Genomic DNA, 12915 nt, shown 5'->3' on the forward strand with positions numbered 1-12915 from the left:
CGTAAATCAAAGTAGTGGCTTCCTCTAACTTTCTTATTTAGTTTTTTTCATGTGCTGCCCACTCCTCTAATTCAACACACATTCGAACAAATAAACACGTTAGACGGGGGAAATCAATAAGGCGTCAGAGAGACACAAGGGAAGCAGGGAGACAAAAGGCTGTTACGGAAAGAAATTCTGGTCGAGGGGGGAAAAAAACAAGGTCACCTCCTCTCTGAAGCGTCTATTGAGCAGTTTGAGAATGAGAATGGGGAGGAGTGTATGTGAGACAAGATAACACACATAAGAATGGCACAGAGTAATTGAGATATCAATCAAGGAGGTTATTTCAGGGGTAATTGCTGAGGTCCTGTGCCAGAGGTGGGTGGGTGTGTGTGTGTGTGTGTGTGTGTGTGTGTGTGTGTGTGTGTGTGTGCGTGTGCGTGTGCGTGTGCGTGTGCGTGTGCGTGTGCGTGTGCGTGTGCTTGTGCTTGTGCTTGTGCTTGTGCTTGTGTGTGAGTGTGCGAGTGGATTGAATAGGGGGAAAGACACACTGGATGGTCCTCGGAACGTTTCATTCACGTTGGCACAATGGCCGTCACCCTCGTTCCCGTTGCTCCATTGCTTCTCCAAGGCTGTCCACATTGTTCTTTGCAAACACGGCTTCCCGTATGCTGGCGGCCACAATGATATTGTTATATTTAATTATCTAGGCTATTTCTAGCCTCCACTGTCTTTATTATAATATGATTTTTGTTTCAGGTGTGACTCATTTGTAGATTAACCACTTAAAGGGGTATTTCACTATAAAACACTTCTGGGGTCATTTTAACATCTACTCAGGCTTTTACTTTCTTTTTTCTTATACGTATATATTTTTATGAAAAATGTATAAATGATAATAATAAATAATAAATGAAGAAAGTAATTGGAAAAGCACGGCCCTTCACGCATTAGAAGGACAATATACATTTTCAGTGATCTAGCATGGTAAATATGGAGTTTGAAGTTACAATGGGAGTGTATAGGAAGGGAGCATGTCTGATAACATTCCTGTCACATATCTAAATATTGAATCATGCAACTTTAAAAACTCTCTGGGTTGAACACAAAAGCCTGAGTATATGTATACTTACTGTAAACCTGACCAGTTGGCTCTGTACTGCAGTGGTTCTCAAACTTTTTTATGTCAAGGACCCCCAAATTGACACCCGCGGACCAAAAAGATATGCCAGGGACCCCCATAAGAGAAGACTCTAGCAGTGATTCTGAACCATTTTAATTTCAAGGACCCCCAGTTTGACATGCATTAGGCTACGGACCCCTTTTTAATGGCATTTCTATCTCTGCGACCCCAATTTATATTGTAAAATCAATGTTAATTTGAACTCTGAGAGTGTACAAATGGAACCAAATGGACCCGTTAGGGTCCATTTGGTTCCATTTGTACACTCTCTGAGTTACAGACCCATAAGGGTCCATTTGGTTCCTAACTATCCATCATTTAGCTGGGGACCCCCTGGAACTCCCTCAAGGACCCCTGGGGGTCCCCGGACCCCACTTTGAGAACCAATGCTGTACTGGGACCGCTCTTTTTTCCCCCTCTACACCAAATGTCTTTGTGACACGTTGTTGTGAGCTTTACCCGTAGATTAGCTATGTTCGGAAAATGTTTTCCCCCACAATAGGGACGCTCTGGTTCACGCGGTTAGCTGTCTATGAAGTAGAACTTGTAACACAACACTGGATGAATGCTGCCTGTTTGATTTCATTTTGTGGAAATATATTAATCATATGCATACTTAATATTGATGTATGCGGTACCGGTACGTCTCCTTTTATTAAATGCCGTACCGACTTGGCGTCCTTATGGACAGTCTGAGACGGTTGAGAAGCATCAGGCTTTTGTTTTAAGGGCAACACGATGCTCATGCATATTCCATCCTCTCATGAGATCAGCTCCAGTAATAACACGGCACTGCTCCCGAGGGACGTACCACAGAACACACACACACACACACACACACACACTCACACTCACACTCACACTCACACTCACACTCACACACACACACACACACACTCACACTCACACACACACACACACACACACACACACACACACACACACACTGTACAGGGCCACACACATTCACATGGCACATGCACATAACAAATCCAGGTGGATTATTTATGCATGAGCTAGAGGGGTTTTCACTTTTAATCTGCCATTTTCTGCCTAAAGCACTCTTTGTTAAGTATACTCCCTGCCTGACTAAGTAAGGGAATAGATTTTTAATTGTTGTGATGATAGAGGGTGGAAAGCAGCGTGTGAGCAGCTCTTTGTCTCACCACTACAGAAGAAGTATAGGGCTGGGCAATTAACTAAAGTATCGAAACTGATATTTAAAACCAATAACCGAATAATCGACAAGTACGTATTTTTTATTAAAAAAATTATAATAGTTCTTGATATCAAATTGATTTATTTTTGAATAATCGACTAAGTCGATTAGTCCGATTAACCACTGAACCCTGTATTATACTTCATTGTACAATGGTAGTGTACAAAAATAGAGAAAATAGCCGTTCTACAAGCTCATCATCATCATTTATTTAACTCATGACCATGTTCACATGGTATGGAGCACAGATATCATAGATCATACATTACATACATAACAGTATTCATACAGACGTAGCAAAAGGCATGGCAAGCCTTATTTGAACAGAGGAAGAACGTTCCACAAGAACTCACAATGCGTAACAATGCAACGCGTTGTGAGCTTGAAGATTTACCATTTTCAAAATGTATTTCTTTTAAGTAATCGTTCATTAATCATAGTCGAGGCAAAGGTTTTAAATGCTCGTGATATTGATTTAAAGTCATATCGCCAAGCCCTAAAGACAAGACAGCCCAAGCAGCTGGTCTTGTTTCAACTCCTACAGATAGTTGTTGTACGTCGTGTCACTTTTACTTGCTGCTTCTTCCTTTGCTCCACCCTGAGAAGAATAGTCTGGAAGCATCTGCACCATAAATGCAGGGTAGTTGGAGGGTGGAGGCGGTCTTTAACACTGGCTACCACTGTATATTATAAATCATATATTGTATATCATCTCCCATCATGAAGACAGATGAGTTCAGATGAGATGTTGGTTTAATAATGTGGAATGTACCTATGCATGGTACAGTATGTGTAAACACAAGCCTTAAGCCTGTATTTATGGTATCTGGCAGGGCGGGTCAGGATTTTAGACTAGAAATCGATTATAGCACAGATTAATGCCGAAAATAGCCAATATACTGTACAAGCTCAAGTTTGTACATCACATCGGCTGTTTTTGTATGCAACTCCGTCGTACGCATAAATGGGTCCTTGGGCTACATCTGGAATGGTCGTCATCAACCACTGGAAATGGAAGAAGACATTTGACCCCAAAGAAACGATTGTTATTTATTACCGGCCTGTTTGATGACCTCACAGTGCAGACTTGCAAAGCCATTCCAGCCACTGCCCACACAGTTAAATCAAATGTTGTTGTAAAAAGGTACCCTTCAGGGTGCCTTTTTATTTTGGTTAAATGAGAACTCTGGATATTACTGTACAGACAATGGATTGACCATCTTTTACTATAAATGCTTGTAAAATGAACTACGTGTTGTCATACATTAACTCTTTAACTGCCAAAGTAATAGTGTAATAGTGTTACACTGCTGCCAGCGAAAACGAGTGATGTTATCAACCTTTGAAAAATCATGGAATATTGTCTGTGAATGCTATCCGCACGGTGATCCCCTCATTACACACACAGGTGTCTCGTAGAATGGGGGGGAAAAAATATCCGATAGTGGTAATCCGTTCCATAGTTGTGGCAAGTTGAAAATAGCATGTTTTGCCTAAGATATATAGTGTAAAAAAATAATTAAGTACACAGGAGCCGACATTTTTAAGCAATAAGTTAACCAGGGAGTGAATGGAGCAGCACATCTTCGGATGGCGTTATCTCTGGTTCTGTGTGAAAAAAATCCAAACAAATCGTCCAAACTTGTCCTTGGCAGGCTGGGCCATAGCAGAATTTGACAAATTAATTCGTCCATGGCAGTTAATGAGTTTAGAGATTTGTTTCTTATTTCAGAGAGGACATTTATTTTTTCACTTTCTGTATCCCTTTCTCTCCTTTTTTGCTCTCTGACCATCATTTATCTCTCTCCCCTACGCAGCCTCACCCTCCCTCATCCCTCGCGTTGTCCTATTTCCATATCCCTCTCCTCTCTCCTCCCTGTCTTGATAACAGACAAGTCCTCGCCCGTTAATACAGAAATTACCCAGATGACACTCAGGCCGTACCGGAACCAGAGTGACGCACAGAGCTCACATTATTCGCCCAATCATCATCCGAGGCCCGGTGATTAATGATTGTCCAGCCAGCCATGAAGCGTACATGATGGGGGCATTAGAATAGCAATGAGCTGTGGTGATGTTTGGCCATGTTGTCAACAGGCCAGTGATGGGGATGACAAATGACCATTACTGGTTTTTCATCAAGCCTGATGTCTGTGTTCCACATGAGGCCCGCCGTCTGACTGATGTCATCTCCAAGGGAAGGCATATGCATTTAAAGCCACACCATTTTATCTTGAAATTACAAAACCTTCCAAAGCACCTCTGCATCTCACGTGGCTGAGATTTATTGGCGATTCAGAATGCGTTGATGAATGGGGTCGATCTGTATATCAGTTTTATTGATTCGTCCCCTAGAGGTGTATAACCACTGTCGCCCCATTCGCTAGGTCAAGGCCTTGTGGGTGTGGCCGTATCATTGGATGTCCAAGTGCATGGAGGCGGAGACAAACCGGATGTCCCCTCTCTGGGGACACCAGAGTCTGGGAAACCAGACCTCCTCGGCACCTCTGGGAATTTGTGCCGGGGTACCGTTACCGTACGAGGCAGGGTTAGTGGGACAGCAGAACCCCTCAGGCGGGGGCCTGCGTAGTCTATCTCTGGGCTGTTAATTGGCTGTGGAGGTATTTCCCAGCATGTCTCAAGGCGTATAGCTTTGCATAGACGTTTGTGTAGGTGTCTGTAACCAATATGTGTTAAAAATGTAATATACAAAAGAAACAATCATCCGGTTTATAAGCCACCGCCCGAACTACCTGCATCTCTGATGAGTAAAATGATCAGAGAGGTTTTATTTTTCATTTTCTATCTTGTCATTTTCTAACTTATGGAGAAATTGCGTTTTGTGTCAAATCTAAATCATGGCCAGCCAGCCACAAAAAGCATTGAAATGTCAATGAGCAGCCAAAAAGGCTGCTCAAAGTGTAAACGCTATAGGTCAGCTTGTGTGCGTGCGCGCGTGGGTGCGTGTTTGCACGCGTGCGTGTTGGGGCTTAGTGTACTGGAAAATACATTACACGAAGTAATATTGGCCGGAATGATGCAATGCATTGATTGCACTGTCACGCAATCTTTTACTGGTCCTGGTGTGTGTGTGTGTGTGTGTGTGTGTGTGTGTGTGTGTGTGTGTGTGTGTGTGTGTGTGTGTGTGTGTGTGTGTGTGTGTGTGTGTGTGTGTGTGTGTGTGTGTCTGTGTGTGTGTGTGTGTGTGTGTGTGTGTGTGTCTGTGTCTGTGTGTGTCTGTGTGTGTGTCATGAGTAATGGTAGTGTCAGTTAGCAGTTGTTGCTGGGACCTTCAATAGGTTTCATCTTGCCATTCTCTGTGGACTGAGCATGCAGCGAGGCAACAGGGCACATCATTAGCAGCTGGTTGCTACTGTAACAACGTACCAGAGGGAGGAAGGAATTTTAATTTTATTCACCTGCTAGCCCTGTCACTTTCCTCCTAATTAGAGATTTGGACATTTTCTATCAAATCTGTTGAAATGGCAATAAACTAGTGAACTTGACCTTGGCATTTGTTGGTTTGTGAAATGGTGGGCGGTTATGAGTGCAGTACTTAATGTGTGTGTCTGACTAGATGTATGAGTGGTGTATTATATTGATTTTCCTTTTCCTTTAGAAACTACTGGCTGTCTATAGATCAGGAAAAGGGACTGTTTGTAGATTGGCTCGTGCTGACATGAAAGCTGTGTGGGTTCTTTGAGCTCAGAAACCTTCTGGCAACCATAGGGAGGGTGTTGAAACGCCTGCACTTAGTATCTCACAAAAGAGAAGAAAATAAGAAAATATTCTATTGTGGGACTTTAAGCATTTTTCTTACCATTGGCCTCTTGTGTTTTTTTCTCTCTCTGTCATTGTCTAAGAGGAGCTACAGTTCTGGTGTTCTTGCTCTTCAACTCTGCACACTCATGCTGTATTTCCACGTGTTCCCAAAATAGAGATGAGACTAACATAGCTGTGTGTGTGTGTGTGTGTGTGTGTGTGTGTGTGTGTGTGTGTGTGTGTGTGTGTGTGTGTGTGTGTGTGTGTGTGTGTGTGTGTGTGTGTGTGTGTGTGTGTGTGTGTGTGTGTGTGTGTGTGTGTGTGTGTGTGCGCGCGCGTCAGTGCACATCATGTAAGGGATATACTGTACAGTACAGTATGTACATGGAAAGATTGTGGCAACTCAGTCTGAAAATATCATCCCAGAGAAGAGAGGGAATATAAAATACAGTGTGGAGACTTGGGCGACAAAACAGATTGTGACTTTAATTCAGAGAGATAGAGGAGAGAGAGACAGAGAGGGAGAGAGAGAGAGAGAGAGAGAGAGAGAGAGAGAGAGAGAGAGGGAGACAGAGAGACAGAGAGGGAGAGAGAGAGAGATAGATCACAGATAAAGTCATCATTATCTCTGTGGTGGGGCAGATCAATGCAGTGTACCCAGCATGGCTCTGCAGTGGGATTGGCTCTACACAGCCTCTCAATACTGCCTGCACACACACACACACACACACACACACACACACACACACACACACACACACACACACACACACACACACACACACACACACACACACACACACGCACACACGCACCCACACACTTCTGCACAGATCTTCTCTGTACTTTTCTCTCTCTTTCTATCTATTGAATGCATATGTGACTCATGTGGCATGCAGATGAGCATATTTATACACAGTAAAACCCTGAGTGATAATTTAAAGAGGCTGTGAGGGGCTTTCTTTGGTTAAAAAACATTTTTACATTCCCAGATTACAATTTTACTGTGCATCTGGTTCCTTACATTCCACAGATGGCACATTTCGTCTCCTACTTCTTCTTTCGTGTATCATCATCAGATATCCAGCTCAGTGTCTTGCAGCCGTGGCCTCGTCTCAGGTCCCACATCAAAGAGGGTGGCCTCTGATGGTGGTCTATACAACGGACAGGTGTTGATTATGTGGTCGGTCTGCTCAGGCTCCCTGCACTCGCATGCTGTCTGTCAGGCTCCACTTCTTCACGTTTTGAAGCAGCCGACTCCAGCAGGCAGTCCGGTCATTTCGGTTCAGTAGTCCCCTACTAAATTCAGTGTAACGATAGTTCATGTAGACACGGAAGGCAGAATGTTTATGTACTTCATTCACACTCCCCGGACCCCCCCCCCCCCCCCATTCGCTAACAAGCTAATACAGTCGTTCTCCTTTAAGTCAGTACGTTCAACCTCTTGTCATTCTCATTCGCTACAAGCCAACTCACTCACGCCCTCATACCCACAGTGCAACGCTGGCGGGTCTTTTAAGCAGCCTCTGCTCTCTGTTCATTCTACATGCTTAGCTGTCACTGCAGGTTGTACAGCTGTAGGTTTTCAAATTCCCTCCACCTCCCCGGCCTCCTCCCATGTGGCATTTAGTTCATATTGTTATAGGTTGATTCTGTGTATTGTACTGTGGTTCTATGGATTGTACTATGATATGTGGTCGTTTAATTGTGCATTGAATGTTCAATGTTTATGTAAAACTGTATTTATGCTCTGCTCTGGGGGGTTTGTGATTGAAGATCTGTGACATGTTTGCACGGGATATCTTTAATATCACACGAGCAGAGTCACACCGCCGAACTTGAACGCAATATCATTGCATATATGGTAAATGTTTAATATGGTAATGGTTTATAAATGGTTAATTAATGGTCTGGTTATTTCTGAGCTGAAGTGTCTAAATGAACTGTACCTTAGGACTTGGGTTGTGAAGCCTTTGAATGAAATCAAACTGATTGAAATGACCGAAATCTGTAAATTTTACTATTATCTCAGAATGAATGGTGTTTCGTGGTAAGGATGATTTTTTTTGAAAAGCAGAGATACAGTGTACGTTGCAACGTTTTTGCTTTGTCTTTAAATATCCTTTTCACATGGGGTTTTTGTACAGTAAACCTTTAGATAGAATGCTCCACTTTTCCTTTTTATGTGTCAGCCGTCGGCTGGCTGGCACACACGCACACAGACACTCATGCATGCTCCCAGTCGATGGAATTAGGTCATAATATTTACCGTGTTAACGAGTTTCTATTTTTGAATAATTAGCATGCAAGTTGGTGAAATTCAGAGAGGGAATTGAGTCTCAGTACGATCCTCCATGCCTCTGGTGAATGGAGATTGGAGACAGTGCGTGTGGAAGCAGTTGATTTTTTTATTCTTATTCAATGGAAGATGGAAAGATGAAGGATGACCTGCTTTAAGGCTGAAGCAGAGCTATGTACTTTTGTATTATGTGAGCTCATCTCTATGAAGAAGACAGTGGCATGTGCTTCTGTCATGGTTGGATTCCATACCGGCAATAATCTCTGGTGTTGTAACTAGCTCATAGAGCCCTTCACCCCCCTCCCTGGCGTGACAAAGTTCGAACCCAGCCTTAGGCCACGGGCACAGAACAGTGACGTAGTTGCGTGCGCGCTGGGATCGGCTTGTTTGTCCCGGTCTAAATCCAGTGAAGGACAGGTTGTTTTTGGAGCGCTTTGCAGAGTTTCATCACTGCTGTTTTTCTCTCTGCCGAGCAGAGTGTGTGCTTGTTGCTTCTCTGTCTCTCAGGGAGCTGGAGTGAGATTGGCATTCGCTCTCGAGATTGGAGAGCGGATCCAACAGTTAAGCACTGCGAAATCCTTGAGTATTATCCCCTTGAACCCTATAGCATCCGTATTCTGGGGGGAACATTTGCCGAACATAGCCTGTTCTACAAGCTCCCAAAGCATTGCAATGAGTTGTGACGCTTTTGGTGTAGATTTGGTGTAGAGGGGGTAGGAAAGAGCGGCACAAGTACAAAACCGACCCCAGTCAACTAAGTACTAGTTTATTATGTAAAGAAGGTTTAAATGGTTAATTTGATACAGAATCAGAATCAACTTTATTGTCACATCACAGGTTTGCAGGTGTAAAACAGTGGGTGAAAATAGTTTTTGTGCAAGCTCCATCGTTTTTGTTATTTCCATAGGAGAAAGGGGAAAAGTAAAAGGTTGGGGAAGGGGGAAGAGAGATCAATTTTAAAAAAAAAACAAGTTATCTACATATTGTGCTGTGCAGACAGTGTGCACGAGCGTGCGCACGCGCACGCACACGCACACACACACACACACACACACACACACACACACACACACATACACATACACATACACACACACACACACACACACACACACACACACACACACACACACACACACACACACACACAGACCCAGATGTTCTTCTATAAGTAGATAGCCCAGTTGTTGCCCCTCTTCAGCCACAGGAGCGAGGATGAGACATGGTTCTGCAGGTGCAGCGTGGCCTGGAAACACGCAGAAGGTTACATCTGGTTCTAATACTCAGATCGTATATGTTTAGTTTAGACTGACTTAACATCTAGGGTACCAACGATATGCGATGGGAGACAGAAATATATTCACATTCATGGATTTCTTTGTCCAGATGTGTGCACATTTCAACCTGTTTAAAGTGAATACTTTGAATACTTGAATACTTTGGTTGCCAGGATTTAGAGGAGTATGTGTGGTCATACAACCGATGCAAAAAGCTGTTGCTTTCTCAGCAGCTATCAAATCCAGCAGTTTGACACAACATATAACAAATGAATGATACACACACACACACACACACACACACACACACACACACACACACACACACACACACCCCCACACACACACACACACACACACACACACACACACACACACATACACACACACACACACACACACACACACACACACACACACACACACACACACACACACACACACACACACACACACACACACACACACACACACACACTCCCCACACACACAAACACACACACACACACACACACACAGACACACACACACACACACACACACACACACACACACACACACTCACTCCACACACACACACACACACACACACACACACACACACACACACACACACACGCTCAGTCATATTTTGGAGAAGCTGCTTCCTGTGTCGTCATGGCAACAGTTTTTGTCAGGTGTACAGAGAGAGAGAGAGAGGACAAATGTGCAGAATGGAGGACAGAAAGAGAAACAGTGGGAGGACATACTGTACTGTACGCTACAGTAGAGAGAAGGTTACTGTCAGAAGGAGAGATACCCAGCAAAATGCTGTGTGTTCATTTAACTGTGTCTCCTTTCCACTACAAGAACTAAGCCAGTGTTTTGAAACTTTTTTCATGCCAAATTGATATATATTTGGCCTGCGGACCCTCATCTGAAAATGTTTTGTGCCAGGGACCCCCAGAAGAGAAGTTTTATGTTAAAAACAAATCTAAATTATTAAACAATTTTGTGGACCCCACTTTGAGAAGCAATGAACTAAAGCGAACTATGCCGTGCGTTCTGGATCTGTTTCCATACGCTACGGCTCGGTTTCATTAACACATTGATTGCCTAGATCGAGTTAATTCGTTTTTCAAATCCATCGCTTGCGTGCCGCAATTCTGAAGAACGAGTTAACTCGTTCTTTGAGATTTTCATTGTTTAATCTGTGATCGCGCTGTTCTGTTTATTTTTCATCATCAGTTTAGTTTTCCACTTACGTCACACTCACCCGGAGCCGGATGCATAACGCAGATTCTGTTTCCGGGTCACTTTTTTTTTCCCCGGTCATTTTCGGCCAGAATAGGGAAAAACACATTTTTTCACACGGTATAAAAAACGAACAGAGAGCTCCACTTCTATTTTCTTTGGTCTGGGTGACTAACAGTCATTGTCGTCGTGTATCACAACGGTCTAGTCGGCGATCAGCGATTGTCGAAAACGTCACATCCGGTTATGACGTATTTGACTGTTTGAGCCTGTTTGGAGGGGGTGAGTGAGTCAGCGAGTCATCGAGGTGTCAATTTGCTGCTCTCTGCTGGTCGATCCTCGTATGTGTTTATAACCGCAGCCAGAGAAACTTAAATGAATTTAAATAACAAAATAACAAAATAAAAAAAAAACACGCAAATCGCTGGCAAGGGGGTGAGTACATTATGAATAAACTCTGGCAGTCAATGTGTTAAGAATCAGAACCTCATTTGGGCCCTGCGTGCTCAGGAGGTGCTACTAACCCTGATTTCTGGGAAGCCAGAACTCAGATACTTTCAAAAATATTTTGAAAATAGCAAAAACAGCAGATCTATAAGCTCACAACGCGTCACATCGTGACGTGTTGTGAACTTGTAGATGGGCTATTTTTATGATTTTTTATGATTTTTCCTCCTTTCAGGGATGGTTGGTTATAGTGGAAACCTAAACAAAAAACCATCACATAACTTCACCGGTTCTGGAAAGTATCTGTTTATGGAAAGTTGTGGGTTACCCTTTGTAGTCAAAAGTTACCCTTTATGGATGCACTTTCAGAGTCAAATGAACACTCAGGATTTTACTGTGTATCTTGATCTTTGATTTATAATCAGTTTGGAACATCTGTAATGAACTAATACTGGTTCCCTACTTGGTTGGTCACAATAATCCTGCCCCCAGCCCCTGGCGTGAGTACTTCTGGATTCTTTTAACTCTGGCTGTTTGGCTCTCCCTTCAGAACATGAGACCATGGGGGGGGGAAATGAACCCAAGGCCTAGATATAGCAGCCAATGGGGGAGGGGCCAGAAATAAATGGAGATCAATAAAAAATAAAATACAATGCAACTTTGAAGACTTAAAGAGCTTTTGTGTTCAAATGAGCTACACATTTTTTTCCAATGGACATTTAAAACAACACATCTGGGTCACATGTCTGCACTCAGTGTTGTTAAGTCAAGGTTTCATAGGTTTAAAAACGACCAGGATTGACAAAACTGCTGTACGACAAATGCAAGTTGAATCAGTAAAACATAATTTGTATTTTTTGTAATTAATAATAAATTAATTCAATATCTGAAATAAATCAAAACACAATACACAAGAACACAACATTTGAGGACTCGGGTTTGATTCCAACCCCCTATTTTCTCTCCTCTCTGTGCCCTTGGTTTCCTGTCTCTCTACACTGACCTATCTGAAACATAAAAAGACTGAAATGCCAAAAAGAAAAGACAATGCAGCTGTGGAAAAAAAGGTGTCTTAAGATGGGATGTAAAAGTGTTGATAGAAGTGGAAGACCTAATCGAGAGCAGTAAACTATTCCAAAGCCTCAGGTAGCAGTGGAGAAGGCATGATCGCCCTTAGAATTGAACCAGGACCATGGAATAGACCAGTGGTTCTCATCCTTTTCATGCTGCGACCCCCAAAAAGAATCATATTTGAACTGGGGACCCCCAAAAATAATCATATTTGAACTGGGGACCCCCAAAAATAATCATATTTGAACTGGGGACCCCCCCACCCAGACAAGCACTTGAAATTGTAGTTGAGGCATTACATTTAGTCTGACATGGTTCCACAGATAAATATTGTGAAAATAGCTGATCTACAAGCTCATAGATCTGATATTTTCACAATATTTGCCTCTTTCTGGTATTTTTTCATTTCTTTACTTCTTTTTTTTTAGCACACATTTAAAAA

At 42.9% G+C, this 12915-nt stretch overlaps 1 protein-coding gene across 3 annotated transcripts in view; it reads left to right on the forward strand.

Moving 5' to 3' along the window:
* sash1a (SAM and SH3 domain containing 1a) overlaps positions 1 to 12915 on the forward strand; it is a 278249-nt gene that overhangs the window by 121328 nt on the left and 144006 nt on the right. The gene's annotated exons all lie outside the window — the stretch shown is intronic.

Source organism: Gymnoscopelus braueri (assembly GCF_963280865.1).
Source record: "Gymnoscopelus braueri genome assembly, chromosome: 16".
NCBI lineage: Eukaryota > Metazoa > Chordata > Actinopteri > Myctophiformes > Myctophidae > Gymnoscopelus > Gymnoscopelus braueri.